We start from the raw sequence: 18,102 nt of genomic DNA on the forward strand, positions 1-18,102 counted from the left end.
TGAACCCTATTCCATCCTACAACCAGATCCACAGAGCAATCAAAACAAATGGTTATAATAAGAAAGAAAGCAAAGTGACGTATCAAAAAACCAATATGTTTTATTCTTGGGAATGCCTTTGAAAACTAAGGTGTATTTTTGTTGTAATATTATCTTCAAACCCAGACTTTATGAGTCTGTTTGGAAATACCAACAAGTCATTCACCAATAAGCACACTTTTTTCAGACCCTTTTGGTCACTTCCCATGAACACTCCACAGGCAGAAACAAATGTGGATACTGTGGAACCGGGCTGGCACATGAGAGTCCTGACCCCCAAGACTGGCACAGTGAGTGGCCACAGTCAGGACTTCTCAGGAGCCACAGCAGACTCAATCCCAGGCTGGTGCGGCAGCAATGTTCTCGGAGACCCATTATGTCCCAAATTTTCTACCACATACTATCAGAAAATAAAAAGAACCTAAGTTGTTATTTCTCTGAAATTCTAAAATTTAGTATGGAAAATAGGACAAACATAAATAAGTCTGTGCTTTTATAATTAAATGTCAAGACTTGTTTTCACATGGCAAAGATAAAAATTGATATCAATATTTTATTGACCTCTATTAATATTTAACATTACATATGGACCCAACTCTTTGTAGAAAGCTGTTTCAACATACTAAATCCCTAGCACTGTGAGGGGGTGATGATAAATGCCAGGAACAGACCAAAGAAGTCACCAAGTCATGTGAGGTAGTAAGAAAAAACCCAAGTATGTCAAACTCCACACTCAAACTCACTCAACCATGCAATCCGCTGGAAGGCTATATGAAGTTCCAGGCACGATTCCAGGCAGTTGGGCACATCAGTGAGCAGAACAAGGGTGTAGAGTTCAACAATAAAACTACTCAACAGGTAAATTGAGAAGTTTGCTCAAAAATGGTAAGAGTCATGTACAAAGGCAAGTGCAGAGCAGAGCGGAGGACAGACACTACGGCCAGAAGGAAGCAGTGCCAGAGAATGCTCCCTGAGAAGGAAAGTATCAGAGCCAAGGCTAGGAGAAAGCAGGGGGGTTGAACACACGGATGTTTGAGAAAAAGCATTTCAGGGAGGGGGTCCAGGAACGAAGAAGCAACATGGCTGGACAAAGTGAATGAGGGCAAACGTATCAGGAGATGAGGTCAAAGAGGCAGTGGGGGTCCCAAGAGCTTGTAGGCAATTGTAAGGACTTGGCATTAACTCAAGAATAATGAGGAGTTATTGAAAGAGTCATGCATTCATTCAACAAGGACTTACCAGATGCTAAATATGCCAAGCCGTGTGCCAGATGCTAAAGACATAAGAACAGGAAGAAGGTTGAAAAGAGGGGGGAAATAAATAAATAAATAAAACTAGACTCCTCAACCTTCAATGGTAGCTAAGGTCTTCTTCAGTAGACTAAGTAATCAAGAGTACATTGCAGGGGCGCCTGGGTGGCACAGCGGTTAAGCGTCTGCCTTCGGCTCAGGGCGTGATCCCAGCATTATGGGATCGAGCCCCACATCAGGCTGCTCTGCTATGAGCCTGCTTCTTCCTCTCCCACTCCCCCTGCTTGTGTTCCCTCTCTCGCTGGCTGTCTCTATCTCTGTCAAATAAATAAATAAAATCTTTAAAAAAAAAAAAGAGTACATTGCAAGCCTCACATGGGAACCTGGAAATGAGCACTCAGTGGGCTCAAAGGATACCTCGCCATCCTTTACTTACGTATAGATCCTGAATGTTTACCAGAAGAACATCAAAAATACAGAAGATCCTAAAGTTGTGTAAATCAGCAGTGAAAATCAAATGAAGTCCAAGATTCATCTTGTCCTGATTATACCTCATTAGATTCTAAATATTTAAATCTATCAGTGGCATATAATAGCTCTATAATAACTATAATGGTTTAAAATCTTAACACCCTATATTTCCTAATATTTCTAAATGGCAGAATGTTTACTGTTCATTGATATCCAGATATGTATTTGTCATTTTGGTAAACTAAGACAGTTATAAACACCAATGCTTGGTCTTTCTCCTCTATTAAACTACATAGATTATATCTCCTTAATACTTCCTCTGTAACTCACCTGTGATACTAGTCATTTTGGACTTTCAAACACTCTGAACACGTGCAATATATATATGTATGTACATACATAAATATATATGTGAAAATGCATACATGTGAAAATGCATACATATGTATACACATACACATATACTGAGTTGTGACATTAAATATCTCTATATACATATGCATCCCACATATACAACTTTTCTAGAGTTTCTAAAAACAAAAAAAAATAATAAAGTTTCTAAAAATACTTAGGCTTATAGTTGTGAATTATATTCCATCTTCTCTTCTATTGCACACCACCTTTTGAGTGCTGGTTGTGATCCACTAAAATGATTTCATGACCTGACAAGGAGTTGTGACCTGCAGTTCTAAAACACTAGTCAAGGCACTTAACCAGTTAACTATTAATTAATAACCTCAAATTTATCACATCACCTGTCCCCTACTTTGTCCACCTTCCCTCTCAACCTGCAGAGATGAGCAAGCTCTAGTCCACTAGGAAAGCTTTAGAGCGTCCTGAAGGACGGTCCTTCACAGCACAGCCCTGCGAGACTTGTGGAATAACCAGAAGGCAGAAAAGAACTAAGTGTTCTCTGCTGCAGCCAAACAGAACTCAACCCATCCGCACTACCTGTGCCTGAACTTGTCAAATAAAGTCTCCAGTATTCTGAAATAACTTAGTGAAAGGATTCTACTGCTAAAGGATCTTTGCCTTTGGCTTCCAGTGCTTTGATAAACTTGTAAATGGTCATTAAAATAGGACCAGTAGAAGCACTATTTTGCATTTGAGAGTAGGGCAGAATCAGACTCAGCAGGTCTGCAGTGAGCCCCAAGAGTCTTCATTTCTAACAAGCTCCCAGGGGATGCCAGTGCGGTGGTCCAGTAACAAAGCACTAGACAGCACTGAGTCATTTACAGATCAAGGTAGCCCTCCCTAGCACCCCCTAAAAATGCGTGTTCAAATTCACAGCAAACACCTCAGCAGACAGCACCTGCTGCGAAGGTGGGTGTTCTGGTGACAGCCACAAGCACATCAATGTGGGCTTCCGCTGATGGCAACTCATCGATGGTGGTCATGGAAAAGGCCATCTGGGAAGACTGGAGGACAGCACCTACGTGAGGGAGTAAAAGAACTACACAGAGGAAACTGACTTGGAAAGCAGGTCCAGGCTCCTTCAAAAATCTATAGGATGTCCACAGATGAACAGACAACACCTATTTGGAAGTAACTCATGTGGAGGCCACTTTCAGGCAAAAAGGCTTGAGCAATGTCATGTAGAAAAGTCCCATCAAAATATCCATAGGCTCTAACTGACAAATGGGCTACTTACAACTAGGCACAGTTACCAAAAAAGGGAGTATTCCATACATCACCATACCTTCTCTTCTTCCCCCTTTACCTCACCCACTACCTCACTGCAGACAGCCTCTCCTCTGCTGTCCTCACTACTGATCTCTTGTGGTGTATTCAATAAACTTCTATCTCCTTTATTCTGCCTCTGGTGAATTTTTTCACAACCTGCACCACTGGCTTCCACCCTATCGTCACCCCACATTTGGGGGCCCCCATCCAATCAAGAGATACTACATTTGGACACCACAACTCATATACTATCAACTTGGATATGCTAAAAGTTAGCTATGTCGAACAGATTGCTAGAGCTTCAGCTGGCTGGAAAACACATATATTGACAATGAAAATCATCATTCAAAAAAAAAAAAGTCCACCTCCTCCCCCACTTTTTTTTAGAGACAGAGAGTGGCGTTGAGGGGCGGTGCATAGGGATGGAGAGAGACAGAGAGAGAGAATCTTAAGCAGGTTCCACACCCAGCATGGAGCCCGATGCAGGGCCCAATCACAACCGTGAGATCATGACCTGAGCCAAAATCAAGAGTCAGATGCTTAACCAACTGAGCCATCCAAGCACCCACCACCTACCCTATTATATCTGAAAGGAACACAGATGCTCCCAATATTCCGTGTCAACTGGTCACTTTAATTGAAATTAGACACACGCTTCTACTACTCATTAGAGGTCAAGCTCTGAACACAATGTCTGAGTGTAAAAACCATCATCAGCCAATTGCTTATACTCCATAGTTCACAGTTGTTGTAGTTTTTATTTTTGTTATTTTTTTAAAGATTTTATTTTTAAGTAATCTCTACACCCAACGTGGGGCTTGAACTCAACAACCCCAAGACCAAGGGTCTCACGCTCTACAGACTGAGCCAGCCAGGCACCCCTGTTGTTGTTGTTTTTAAATTACCATATTCCTCTTCATTTTACACCATTCTTAGAAAATATTTCCCAGCATTTTCTCCATCAGATCATCAAAAAGTAACAAGCGGGAGTTTAAATTCTACCCATTTGGAGGTCACTGTTAACGAACTAAAGTTTGGACATGCTGTTCTACATGTTACTGAATTAATAAGAGTAAAAATAAAATTCCAGAAAAGGAAAAAAGCTTACACTAGTACAGCCTTCTCTTATTTGAAGCCATGCAGTCTTTCCTCATTCTTGTGGGTTTCATTAAACTAAGAAGCACAGAACACTGTAAACTGATTTGCTACTTTCCATACTTGCGGCCAAATTTCCACTTCTGCAAAACCAATTTCAATCAAAAAAAAAAAAAAGGTAAATTTAATCTAGTTCTTCACATGGTCCAATTTATTCAGAATGGGAGGTAAAAAGTTGGAAGAAAGGAAGGCAGTGGTTGGCAAATAATGCAAATATTAATTTATTGCCTTTATTTTTCATATTGCTACATTGTCTCAGAATCATTTCCTCCCTTAGCTTTGGAAAGTTTTTAAAATGTGGACACTGCCAAACAATGACCTCGTTATAAGCCAAAGTTTAGTTATTTTAAGGAATTTACTACCTTTTTGCTGAACGAGTTCTCATGGAAATCCTTCCAAACCACCAACTTTGTTAAGAATTTTTACACATTTACAATATAATGCTATAGACCTTCTAAAAATTTTAGGGTTTTACTTTGTGCACTGCTTCAGCCTTTAAGAAAGCAGCAAAATCTAAAATCCGTGACATAGGTAAACAAAGGGACACTTAAAAGGGGAAAGCATGAAGTAACTCTGGTGAAGCAAGGTTACATTACAGGGGAAAATCAAGCTAGGGGCAGGATGTATGCCGTTTGCTCCAGGTAAGTACTAGACAGAGGAGCAGTTTTGAAAGCATCTGCTGACTTATTAAAATATCTCCCCCCGATGTCTTCAACAGCAAACTCAGATATGCATGTCAAGACCAATGCGCACCATGTTTTCAGATCCTCAGATGAAGTAAGTCCCACTTAGCCAAAATCCAAACAGCTGGGAAATTCAAATAACTGGAATTTTTGTGAAGAGGAAAATAATCACAACCACAAGAACTTAACACACAATGTGATCAGCCAACGTCCCAATTACCACGGCTTGCCAGGACAGGAGGGAAGAGGGGAAAGGAGAACGGTCAAAGTCAAGAGGTGAACGCAAGAGGAAATGGTCCAAATGGGAGATGAGGGTGAAGGAGAACACTGAAGCACCAGAAAGAGAAGGGACTCACAGGGAAAGGCGGAGAGTCAGCACTGTCTGCAACCCAACAACACAGATACAAAATACTCTGGTATGTGACATGAAAATGAAGGAAATCAGTATAGAAAAGTGGTATTAGCCTTAGGAAAATCTCTCTCTACGCACATCTTGAAAAGCACAAGAAAGTTTGATGAAAGAATGCACTGGTGTGCACGTTACTTGAATCAAAGCTCAGAAGGGACAGTTAGGGACTCACAGTCTGCATTAGTTCTCCCGGCAAGACAACCTGTTACCTGTTACCATGAGCCTCAGGAAAGCGGCTGGGCAATGCTGGGCAGTGCCAGCGAGTGGGTGGTCTCCGCCACACCAGTCTGAGGGAGCTTCCATTACTTCTGCTTCCAACTCCCAGGGAAGCAAATGGTGAGAAGGAACAAGCCACCGAGCTGCACGCTACACCTGCCGGGGGCGTGTTCATCTTAAGCTGTGCGATGCAGGTGCCGGATGCGAGTGAGAACAGCCCGCTTGTTTCAAGCACAGTTGCTGCACAGGTTACTGTAGAAAGCGAGTGAGCACGCACAGGCTATGCCCCTGGAACACTTCCCAAACCTGGGAAAACTGTCCTCGTTCTTCTCAAATCCCACCACGACATGTAACAGGTGGAAGTGGTGTGCTGGTTTCAAAACAAGACAGACCGCTCTCCTGCTAACTGTTCATGTTGCGGGCCCGTCCGTGTACACACACCGAAAACAACACAAACACCCGTGCGCCTCTAGTCACGGCAAGCATTGTTTTCAAAAGTACCAAACATTTCTCTGACAATTTAAAAGTGCATGACTCTATACTATCACGTGCAGTGAATGTTTCCCATACAGTTAATTATTTAAACCTTTCAAGTAAAAGTGGTATAGCCCAGTTATACCTCTTGCAAATACAGGTATAACTGAAGACTGCTACACAATGACTTTAGAAGTCTTCATAATTCGGATTGCCATCTGAGAACATTTTTATCAGCCTCCCACCTTGCCAAAGATCCCCTTTTGAATCTAGCCAAGAGCTAGCCCAGAACTCAGACAATGATGTTATTACAGGAAGAGATTCCATGGGAAAGTAGGGCTATCGTTCAGTTAACACGATTTTCAATCTCACTGGAACATAAAAATTGCAACTCTTAGAACTGCTCTTACTCAGAATTTGTTCATTTCAATTCTATACCAAGTCAGTGACTCACCACCCTTTGAGGTTGTGATGAAAACTGTAGCTAACACCCTGAAGGCAACTCCAAGGGGTGGGGTGGGGACAGGGCTCCAGGGACAAGAGCAGGAGTCCAGCCAGGACGTCAGAGCTGGGCTCACTTCAAAGCAGCTCCCTTCCTTCCACGTAAAAGCTATCACCGGCTGCCATCCCAATAGGAATGCCAGCCACTTCAGCAGCTTTCCTTTGATCTGAGATGATCATTTTGCCAATTAAAAAGCAACTCATTCTCAGCCATGCCCAGAACTGGAGAAGACAGCCAGTGGAAAACACCCTCCCCACCTCTGGACATGGGAGCATCATGCCAGAAAGAAAACAAAAAGCAAAACCATGAGTCTGGTGCCTCCCTAGGTCTGTGGTGTGTACTTGTCTCTAAGACTGCCTGCGTGCCTCGGTCTCGAGTCCGGGGGCGGGGGGGGCCTTTGTGCAGGAAGAGTACGGCATGTCCCCTGACCTCAAGGAGTCCATGGTCCAGTCCTGAATCTCAAGCTGGGTAGCCAAATGACTTAACTATTTGTACCAAAATGGCCTTTTGTGTTTCTGGGCCTTTGGGGAGAAGGCGGGACGGGTCAGGGCAAGTGCTACTCAGTCCATGACCTACAGGACAACTACAAAAGTGCCTGACATTCTTATTACCGCACATACCCCTGGGCACCACCTCTGTTCCTGAGTCATAATCTCTTAGGGTGGAGTTGTGGGAATCTGCATTTTTAACAAGTTCCCCCTTAAAATTCTTAAACATACCAACATTTGAAAAACAGGTCTAAACCCAAATTAAACTGATGTGTGAAAGAGTGAGACAGGTGGCTGGGGGAGCAGAGGAGAAAGGGATGGAGACAGAAAGAGCAGGCTCCCCAGGATTGGCACCAGGGCACCCCCTACCTTGCCTGAGTGCCAAGCAAACAGGACCCGGCACCAATGAAGAGGGCGGGAGGGGGATGAACGACAAGTCCTGAGGTACGCACCGCACCACCAATGACTGATAGAAGCCATCTTACTTTTCTTGGTGAGTCAGGGCTCAAATGAGCTCTAATCACTCTAGAAAAACAGAGATGGGGCATGCCTTGCTTCTGAGTGCCATGGAACAATTCATTCCTGTTATTCATTTTAACAAGTTAAGATGAGCCCAGAAAAGTACTCACCTCTCCCACTGACATCCATGCTTCACAACAGAGGAGGGCGGCATTCCAGGCAGAAGAGCCAGGAAGGAGGTCTACAAAGTGTCCAACTAGAGAAATGGGGTGAAACAGGGAGCAGCAGTGGGAGAAGCACCCGGAGACAGAGACCAGACCAGGCCACTGTGACCCATGACCACACAGGCAAGCCCAGCCCTTGCCTTTTGAAGCAAGGCAGTGACACGTCAGTTGCGCGGGCCAGGTAACTAGAGCGCTGGTTCTCAGAGGGGGTCCCAGAGCAGGGGCATCGGCATCCCTGGGAAGACGTGAGAAATGCAAAGTCTCAGGCTCCACTCCTACCAAATCAGAAACTGCATTTTAAAGGGCCCTCCAGGTGATTCTGACACTCACCAAGTCTGCGACCCTCTGCTTCAAAACACAGGTGAGAACAGAGGAGAAGGGGAGAGAACACCAGAGGTCAAAGGCAGAGAGCAATTTGTCCAGAGGAGGTTAAAGAACTCTACACACGAAGCACTAAGAATCCAATGCAGTAACTACAAGCAGGAACGGGAAAAACCATGTGAAAAAATACTCAGAAGTAAAATCACAGCACTTGGTGATACAGAGGTTGAATCTGCAGACAGGAAGGTGGGGAGCCAGAACAAGTCCAGGTTTCTGGCCTGGGTAACCAGCTTTAAATCAGGGGACAGAAAAGAGATCTCTTATTATCATTGTACATGTAAATGTGCCAATGTCTGCCTCAACCTTGAAACACTCAAGTCTGTTTTTATAAGCCAGCTTGGAGGCTTCCAGATTCAGGAAGATTGTATTTAAATGCTTTTATAAAACAGCACAGTTGTGAAATGCATCCATGTGCTTTCTTCAGATACATTCTTCAACTATTTTTTTCGGTAATGCATCTTGGAAAGCTTTATAAACAAAAATCAATCCAGATTCAAAGTCTTGGAAGAAGGGAAGGGCTATAGAGAAATTACTTCACACAATCCAAAGAACAGCCATTTGCTGAGGAAAGTATGAAACACTGCTTAACGCTCATCACAATTTTGAATAGAAAGGAAACACAGTACAGTGCCTAATACAAAACACATGTTAAAGGTTTCTCTGCCCAAGAACGGTATTTACCTTAAGTCACTGGGCTGGAGATAGTTATGGGGAAAAAAAGGCCATTCTTAATTAACTATACTCATAAAGGATGCTGTATAATTGAATGGTGGCAAATGTTTCAAAAATAATTTCTGGGTTTATAAAATGTTTTTACACTTATTGTTAAATATGTATGTGTCTAATGTTCTGGATATTCTCTTTTTAAAAAGCAACAAGGCCCACTGTGAAGATGTGACTCCAGGGAGCCGGGAAGCCGTCCAATGTCTCCATCTCCAGGCCCCATCCTTCCTTTGGCCACTTAACACAGAGGAGCCGTCTGGCAGGACTGTCAGGTCCTGTGGTCCTTAGTTGTACAGAGCCACTGACAGCCACTTTTGTCCCCCTCCCACCGCCACACTTTGAAATGGCATCCAACCAACAGCAGCCAGCCTGGAAAGGGAGGAACGGGGTCTGATCCACCACAGGAGGGACGGGGTCACGTGCCCCTCCCTGATTCCATCATAGCATCCTACAGACTCCTCGCTGGGGTGTCCTGCATGCAACAACCACCTTACAGACTTACTCCAGAGTTATTTATTACAGCCCCCACCCCAAAAATTCTAAAGTCACGCTGACTGTACTTCCTTAAATAAGATTACCAACACAGGAGAAGGTGAAGTTCGGCTATAACTCAGTAATGACCTTCTGAGAGAAAGAGAGGTAATGCCCTCAGGTGGACCAGTGTCCTCACTTAAACAATCCTAACACTGAGGACAGGTCAGCCATGTTTTAAGCACTTGATGTTATTAACTCAAAATCTTTATAAGAACTCTATGAGGTAGGTAATGCTATTACCAGAATCTTCCTTTTATAGATGGGGAAAATGAGGCACAGGCAGTGTGAGTCAATCATCCAAGATCATACAGCTAGGACTGGGCAGAGCTAGGATTTGAACTGGCAAAGTGGGATAAGGTACCACCACATGTCACCCCCTCTCTCCTGGCCAGCTCCTGCCTCCATGAGCCTGGGTCCTTCTCCTGCTGCCCTTGCTGGCCTCGCCAGGCTACTGTGAGATCAGTGAGAGCAGAGATGAAGGCTGGCCCACGGTGCTCAGGAGTGCAGAGCGCAGCACCGTTCAGACTTCAGTTCCCACATACCCAACTCCCCGTGGGTCGCACTGCCCCCATGGCATCATCCCCTTTTCCTGACTTCCCCTTGCTCTCTCCCACACCCGACTGCATGTGCACTCCTGCCTCCACGGCCCCCACCATCATCCCCTTCCTAATGCATAGCACAGGTTTCACGCAGAGGCCTGGAACGACACCGCTAGCCTACTAAGCCATAAGTCTTGGCAGTCTTCAGTATAGATGGGGTCTCTGAAAATCCTGGAGCTGGTCTCTGAAATTCAAAAGCAGGACAGAAATCCTGTACTTTCTAACAATACTGCCTAAATTCTCACCCACCGGTTAATTTCCTGGGTGGGCTTCTCACGAGCTCTGGGGCCCTAATCAGTCTTGCCTTTGGGCTACAGCTGCCCAAACAATCCCCAAAAGTTCTGAAGGTCAGAGGCTGAAACCAACAGCAAGGATTCTTAGCCCATAGCTTGAATCGAACTGGGATTTTTACAAACACTTACTGAAATCCACCCTGTCCCAGGCAGAGCATTTTCTTGAAGCTGTCTTTCTATAAATGAAGAGACTCGGAGCGCTCTAACAACTGTTCACCAAGAACCAGGAATCCAAGTCCTTGGCTGCAAAACCACATTCTTTCTTGGTAAACAATATGAAGAAAATCTATCATGTAGTAAGCAGAACAGCAAGAACCCACGGATCTGTTTTTCCACCAGTAAATGAGAATGCTGGGGCAGAGTTTTGCTGTTCACTGGCACCAGAACTAAATGCCCCCAGCATCTCCTCCCGGCCAGTGCTCTGCTCACCTCACCAAGCCTGCCACTCTAAGTCACAGTGCGTTGTAGCTGGGCTCTGGAAAAACTCCTATTGCCATTTGGTGAGCACGCCCTCATCTATAAAGAAAGAACACAGAGGGACAGTCAATACACTACCAGAGAAGGCGCGGTGAAAGCAAGCTGGCCCATCCAGCCCAGAAGACGAGGATCAGATGGGTATCAGAAGCGTCTTCAAATATCTGCCAACATGGAGGAAAAGCAAACCCTGCTCTTAACCACGGCCAGAGGAGGCCATGAGGAGGCACATTTCAATCCAGTCTAGGGATATTTCCAGCTGCTATACTGTCCTCAAAATGGGCTACATTCAGTGGTGATGAACTTGGTCAGATGGGTACGGATGACTACCGTGTCTATGAGACAGAGGTCTAAAAAGACAAGGAAAGTCCCAGAAAAAAATTCATCTGCAAGGAGAGAAGGAAATGGTAGGAGAAAGAATAGCAACAACAAATAACACAATATGAAAAAGGAAATAATTGGCTGAGTCACAGAAATACTACACTTTAGAATCTCACCATTCCCCACTAATTGTCGTGTGCCCCCATTCACCCCAAACATGAACAAATTTAGTCAGGTTCATGGAAAACCAATACTACTCAGCTATGCCTCAAAACAGATTATAGAGAAAGATTTGCAAGGTGCTATCCTACATTTCAGCTGTTTATGACACTACATAAAAGACAATCTTTTCCAGTTAGGTTCCTGGGGCAAAGAAAGGCTTCCGAGCTCCAGAAAGGGCTTCTGAAAAGCCAGAGAAGGTACTGTGTCAAGGGGAGCAACTGGCTACAAGAGAACATGTTTGTTGCTGTGGCCAGAAAGAAGCTCAGGCAGCAAAGGGTGTGTTTTCAAAGCTGCAGCACAGGGGCTGGCACATGAAAATCAGTGAATCAAAGCAATGACCTCTGATAAAAAGCAGTATGCGCTCTTAAAAGAGTGTCTGAAAATAAATTACAGCCTTTTCCTCTTTAAGGGGAAGGCAGAATGCACGCTCCTTGAGTTTGATTAGTAGGATGGATGGATGGATGGATAGACATGACAGATAAACAGATACAGATGATGCATAGATGAATAATTAATATATAGGTAAAAATAGACGTAAATGATAGATACATCGACAAATGGATGGATAGACAGAAATAGAGATGATAAAGATAGATAAATGATATGACAGACAAGGCAAGACAGGTGGATAGGCAGAAATAGGTATAGGTAGTTGATACAGATGATAGAAATATAAACAGACAAAATCAGAAAACAACCTAAAGAAAGAAATGGAAGAAAATGAATCAAAACCATCTAACAATCTATATAATTAAACAGTCTAAAGCTTGCAGTTTCTTTTATTTAGTATTTTAGTGCCTGTCTAAGGGCTACAACCGTGGGATGTTTTAGCATTAAAATTCACTCTACCCAAAAGTCAATCAGAAATGAGGAGGCAGGGGCGCCTGGGTGGCACAGCGGTTAAGCGTCTGCCTTCGGCTCAGGGCGTGATCCCGGCCTTATGGGATCAAGCCCCACATCAGGCTCTTCTGCGTGAGCCTGCTTCTTCCTCTCCCACTCCCCCTGCTTGTGTTCCCTCTCTCGCTGGCTGTCTCTCTCTCTGTCGAATAAATAAATAAAATCTTAAAAAAAAAAAAAAAAAAAAGAAACGAGGAGGCAGCCACAAAAGGCACAAATTCACCTTTCATTGAGGAAACACGAAGCTGTTTAGGTGTTACAAGAAGACAGCAGTCTCCAAAACAGAGGAACATGTTGTTATCCTGGAAAGAGCATAAGATGGTAAGTTATAACCTGCCCCGGGACTCACTGGTACGCCATCGCCCTGGGTCCAATTATGTATGGCATCAGCACCAGTCCATTCTGAATTTAAATTACAAGTTCCGATGAGAGGGCATTTTCTGGGAAGATTTCATTTTAAAGAAGTTAAAAGGCCACTTGTTTTGGTATAATCCTTTGTTGGTCATCTAGCCAAGGAAAGAGGAACTCCATCATGAAAGACTGAACCACAGCCTTAGTAATAAACTAGAAAGAACTACTATTGGCCTAAATACTGAATTAATAAACAAGAAATTTCTTAACTGCAAATTTCTATAAGGTGTAATCAGACAACAAAAGCTTTTAAGGGACCTGGTCAAAGAAGGAAGGGCAATTGTGAAAAGGGGTTGCGGCTTCAGTGCCCAGGTGACAGGTTATTCCATCCCCTGGACTTCTCTCTAGTCAATTGTAAACATTTGTTTAGAGACTTGAACTCTGAAGTCATGAAAGCAAAATATAAGTAAATATTCAAATTCAGTGACCATAAAATCTTCAAGAACATGTATCACATTTCCAGCGTTTTCATCTTATTAGCAAATTCCATTTTAATGCTAACGAGAAAGAATTTCATAGGATTCACTGATTAAGACAAATCAAGAATTTAAAAAAGAAAAGCCTCTTTATGCCTTTAGAGAGGTGCTTCTGTCAAGCAAAATGTTCTGGAAGCACAGAAGAGGAGCTGGGCTACCTCTCACAAAGGGCCCTGCCATCTGAAGCTCAGCAGTTTGGGACTATCTGTCTGGGTTAGAAAAAAATGGATTTGGGATGATGGAATTTCTCTTCTGACTATGAAGTAAACATATGAAAAAGGAATAGAAGCAGACACTGAAGATCTGACATCTTTTTAACCACTATCTGGCCAACAGATACGTTCTAATCTTCACCCACCATTATCCACCTATCAAAACTACCTCTAGCTCTGAAGCAGGATTTCTCAACCTCGGCACTACTGACAACTGGAGTTAGATGAGTCTTTGCGGGGGGACCTGTCATGTGCATTGTAGGACCCTTCAGGATCCCTGCTCTCTACACACTAGATGCCAGCAGCACCTCATGCCTCCCAGTTATGATAACCAAACATGTCTCCAAACATTTTCAAATGTCCCCTGGGAGACAAAATTGCCTCTAGTGGAGAACAACTGCTCTAAAGCATCCAGACCAACATAAAACACCCCACAAGATCATTTAGTTTCTCACAATTTGAGGCCACAGGCTACACTCTGAATCCCAGACAACCATCTTGCAAATGTCTGCCATAAGCACAGGGTGGACGGGTCAGGGCAAACTCACCATCATCAGTGGGAAAGCAACTGCATGCCATGTTCTAGCAGTGATGAGAACAGGTAACAGCACCACCCCTGGGTCTGACAAACACTATTGTAAAAGAACAAAGGGACAGGCATTGAATTCCTCTCCATGCTCGCCATTGAAAGAAGGGCTGAATCTCAAACTTATGCCTTAATATTAGCCTTCTTTTTTTTTTTTTTAAATTTATTCGACAGAGATAGAGACAGCCAGTGAGAGAGGGAACACAGCAGGGGGAGTGGGAGAGGAAGAAGCAGGCTCATAGCAGAGGAGCCTGATGTGGGGCTCGATCCCATAACGCCAGGATCACGCCCTGAGCCGAAGACAGACGCTTAACTGCTGTGCCACCCAGGCGCCCCTATGCCTTAATATTAGCCTTCTGAAGAGCCTTAAAACAGAGACGATTTCCAAAACAGAGCTTTTCCACAGGAACCAGACCATTTTCACTCTACAATTCAATTCACCAATTTAAAAACCAGACCCACAGCATCCATGCTTGGGCCCTTCTTGAGCTGGAGCCATGAGGCTGCACGTAGCCTCCCAGACGCTTCCACCACTACTTGATTTAACGGCAGCATATTTTAACGGGAAATGATTTGTGACAGCTCATAAACAGCTCTGAATACAAACCATTGTCAAAGGAGGTATTAACAAATTTGCACTTCTCAGAGTTCCCACACAGGCAATTTTCTCATCATTCTGACAAGAGAAATGTTTAAGGAAAATGCAACAAACAGTTCTGAGATCTATGGGCAATGTTTTCCAAATAAGTGCATCAAACAGCTATTTCATTTCAGCAATATGAATTTCCTTTCACCCCACCAAGTGCACCTGCCGCGTGGGATGCCCGGGCACCTGGGCTTTCCCCCTCCACTCACCCCCCCTACTTTTGACCCTCTCCTTAGAAAAGAGAAGGCTCTCTACTGCATGCCAGTACACATACCAGTTTACCTGGGGTCTCATTTGCAAAGGCGTCTCTAAGAAAGGGTGCCAGACTGCTGGAGAGGCTGTTGGGAGTGTTCTGTAACTTGACCCTGTTCACACCAGCTCTGGATTGAAACCCAGCAGCCCTGATGAAATGCCCACCCCAAAGCTAGGCTTCAGAAACACTTAACATTGTTCTCACTCAGTACTTCTCAAACTTTAAGGGGCACGAATCCCCTGGGCACCTTGTTTAAAAGGCAGGTTGTGATTTGTTGGACAGGAGCAGGGCTGAGAGTCTGCATTTCTAACCAGCATCACAGGGAGGTTAACTCAGATAACAGAGCCAGGAAAGTGACTCTAACTTAAAAGATGAGTGATTTCTACTCCCAACCTAGGTAGGACACACCTCCAATACAGAAAGATATTCTTAGAGGAAGCAAACAGATTTACTTTGCTTCCCCAAGTTCCCGCCACCAGATTCGGCGCAGTTCACGGATCTGAGTCGTGTCAACATTTATAATCACTGTTCTAATTTTCAATAGAAAAATACAGCATTAAAACCTGCTGTGTACACAGCACCCCTTCCCCCAGGGAATCAAAGTGCTTTAAATTGAATCTTTCTGACAAAGAAATGCCGTTTGATTTTTGTACAATGACTAACACTCATAATGTCCTAAATAAGTGGTATGCTGTTTTCTAAAAAGTTGTTGTACACAAAGGTTAGGGAGAAACAGGAAGACAACAAACCATAGGAATAAAAGTAGGCCAAATACCACTACTACTAATAACAATTATTGTTATCATCATAATAAACAACTGTCTCCTTATAAAAAATAACAATCAAAACTGCTCCTTCCCTAATCTTCCCCAACCTGGTAAAATACAACTCCAGTTGTTCAGCCAAAATCTCTGATGCACTCTTGTCTTTCTCAGCCCTCACCAAATCCTCAAAACTCCGCCTTCCAAGCCCTGGCTCATTCTCTCCACTGGTACCACCCTGACCTGGGCAACCATCATCTCCTGGGACTTGATACCGTAACAGCCTCCAACATTGTCCCCCACTTCACTCCAAAGAGGTCCACATGGACCGAAGCTGAGACACTGCTCGGCTCCACATCTGGAATGGCACCCTTTCACCAGAGTCCTACAGGCCCTACAGGACCATGTGCCCACATGCGCACCTGGCCTCCCTCATCTCGCTCTCCCCTCCCCCTGCTCCTCTTCAGCCACATGACCTTGCTCAAGGCCTCTGCACAGAGTTCTCTCTGCCTAGAAGCCATCTTAAATACCCACATGTGCCATTCCCTTGGGTCCCTGCTCAAATGTCACCTGAATGATAAAGCCTTCCCTGACCCTAGACACATGGAATCCCACTTTTGTTAACAGTGGAGCTTTTCAGAAACACAATATTGGATGTATCTCCAAGGGCAAACACTGTACCTGGAGTAGTACACCCAGCTATGCCCCCAGATCGGGTGAGCAGCTCAAAGCATCCCATGCCCTGTCTGACGCACCCAGTCTTCCCTTGGCCCTGCAAGGAGAGACCTTCCATAACCCTGGCCAGTCTCCACACTGCAACCAAGTACAGAGCTTGTCATCCTGCAGCTTTGAACACTCCAATGACCTCCCAAAGCCTCTAAGAGCCCAGAATCTCAGAAGAGAAAACCCTTAGGCCTCCTGCAGGTACCCTTATTGCACCACCTGCACCCCTAGCCCATGCTACTTTCCATTCCCAGTTGCTGAGTCTGTTCCCCTGCCTCTCGTGTGAGCACCTGTTCTGGGCTGCCTCTCCTTCACTGCCCGGCTCCCCCCTCCAGAAATCCCTAGCAACCCCAGGAAACCAGAAAGCCTCTCTCATGTTTATGCTTGCCCTCAATAGCTCTCCCAGAAGCAAGTCTACATCTGTTCACAGGACTGCTTGATCCCTGCATTCTCCCCACTTTACAGTCAGCTCTGTGAGGTCGGGCTGAGCTCGCTGAGTTTGTGAGAAGGTTGTCAGGAACTCACGCAAAGGTCTCATGGTCAGTGACACCTGAGTGTAAAGGGCCAAGTGCTCCCAATCAAGAGAGCCTGTGTCCATTTCTACAGAAAAGAAATAAAAATATGATAGATCCTGATCATTAGGACTTTAATATCAAAAAGACTATTCTGAATTTCAGCTTTTTCTGTTTTCGCTGAATACATTCCTTCATTCTGCCTCTGTCTCTCTCCCTCTTTTATGTGCAGAATTCATAAGGTAATACACACCATACCTCCCTTTACAAATTAACCCCCATTAGCACCATGTGCCATAATCAATCCCAAAAGGAACCATGCCTGCTGGTATTAAATCAGTCATTAGAAAGACTTATTAGCTTATCTTAATGCTAGTTTACCTGCAGGCTTAGAAATTTCATTAAATAGTGAGGGGAAAGAAGAAAAAAAAAAGATTTTAAAAATATTACTCCTCCTAGATTCTTATTACATCTCTATAAAGAAATGAAGTAAATGACACACTTCAGTAAACAGCCTAAGCACGTTCATGCTAAGAATGGGCTTCCCCTCGAGACGACTGCCTCCGGTCACCTGGAGGCTCTGGCTCCTGCTGCCCATACCCGACGTCCTCAGCAGCTGCAATGCCTGACACTTCTCCCTCCACTTTGCCCCTGTGGCACCTCGCCACACCTCAGTGCAGTAGGACTGAAGGCATCCACCACTTGGGGCTCCCCTGGGACACCCAGCAGTCTGATCCTGCATCCAGAGCCCAGGCCAGGCAGAAATCACTCAGACTTGGGTGTGGGGGTGGAAGAGGTTGTGTGCCAAGAGCGGGCAGGCCTGGACCCTGGACCCTCTGGCTGCCCCTGCTTCCACACGAGCATGCATTTGTCTCGTGCCATCTGTTCTCTGAGGCCTCATGGTGCGGCCAGTGGTTTGGAAAATAAGCAAAACGCCAAGATACAAAATAAACAGAAGAAAAACCCAACAAGATTATACGGGTACTATAATAGAACAGGACCCAGGTTCCAACTACCCTTGTGCA

The 18,102-nt window shown here is 44.5% G+C and overlaps 1 protein-coding gene across 9 annotated transcripts in view; it reads right to left on the minus strand.

Annotated features, from left to right (window-relative positions):
• The window catches only part of LDLRAD4 (low density lipoprotein receptor class A domain containing 4), a 446,262-nt gene that overhangs the window by 398,360 nt on the left and 29,800 nt on the right, over positions 1-18,102 (minus strand). Inside the window, exon 2 of one of the 9 annotated variants that reach the window (XM_034641963.1) lies at positions 11,013-11,099. The exons of 7 other annotated variants lie outside the window; for them this stretch is intronic. The gene's annotated coding sequence lies outside the window, so the exon portion shown is untranslated. Of the gene's footprint in view, positions 1-11,012; positions 11,100-18,102 lie in introns of those variants that run through there. One more of the 9 variants, XM_034641968.1, reaches the window with a different exon arrangement.

Source organism: Ailuropoda melanoleuca, chromosome 14 (genome assembly GCF_002007445.2).
Source record: "Ailuropoda melanoleuca isolate Jingjing chromosome 14, ASM200744v2, whole genome shotgun sequence".
Classification (NCBI taxonomy): domain Eukaryota; kingdom Metazoa; phylum Chordata; class Mammalia; order Carnivora; family Ursidae; genus Ailuropoda; species Ailuropoda melanoleuca.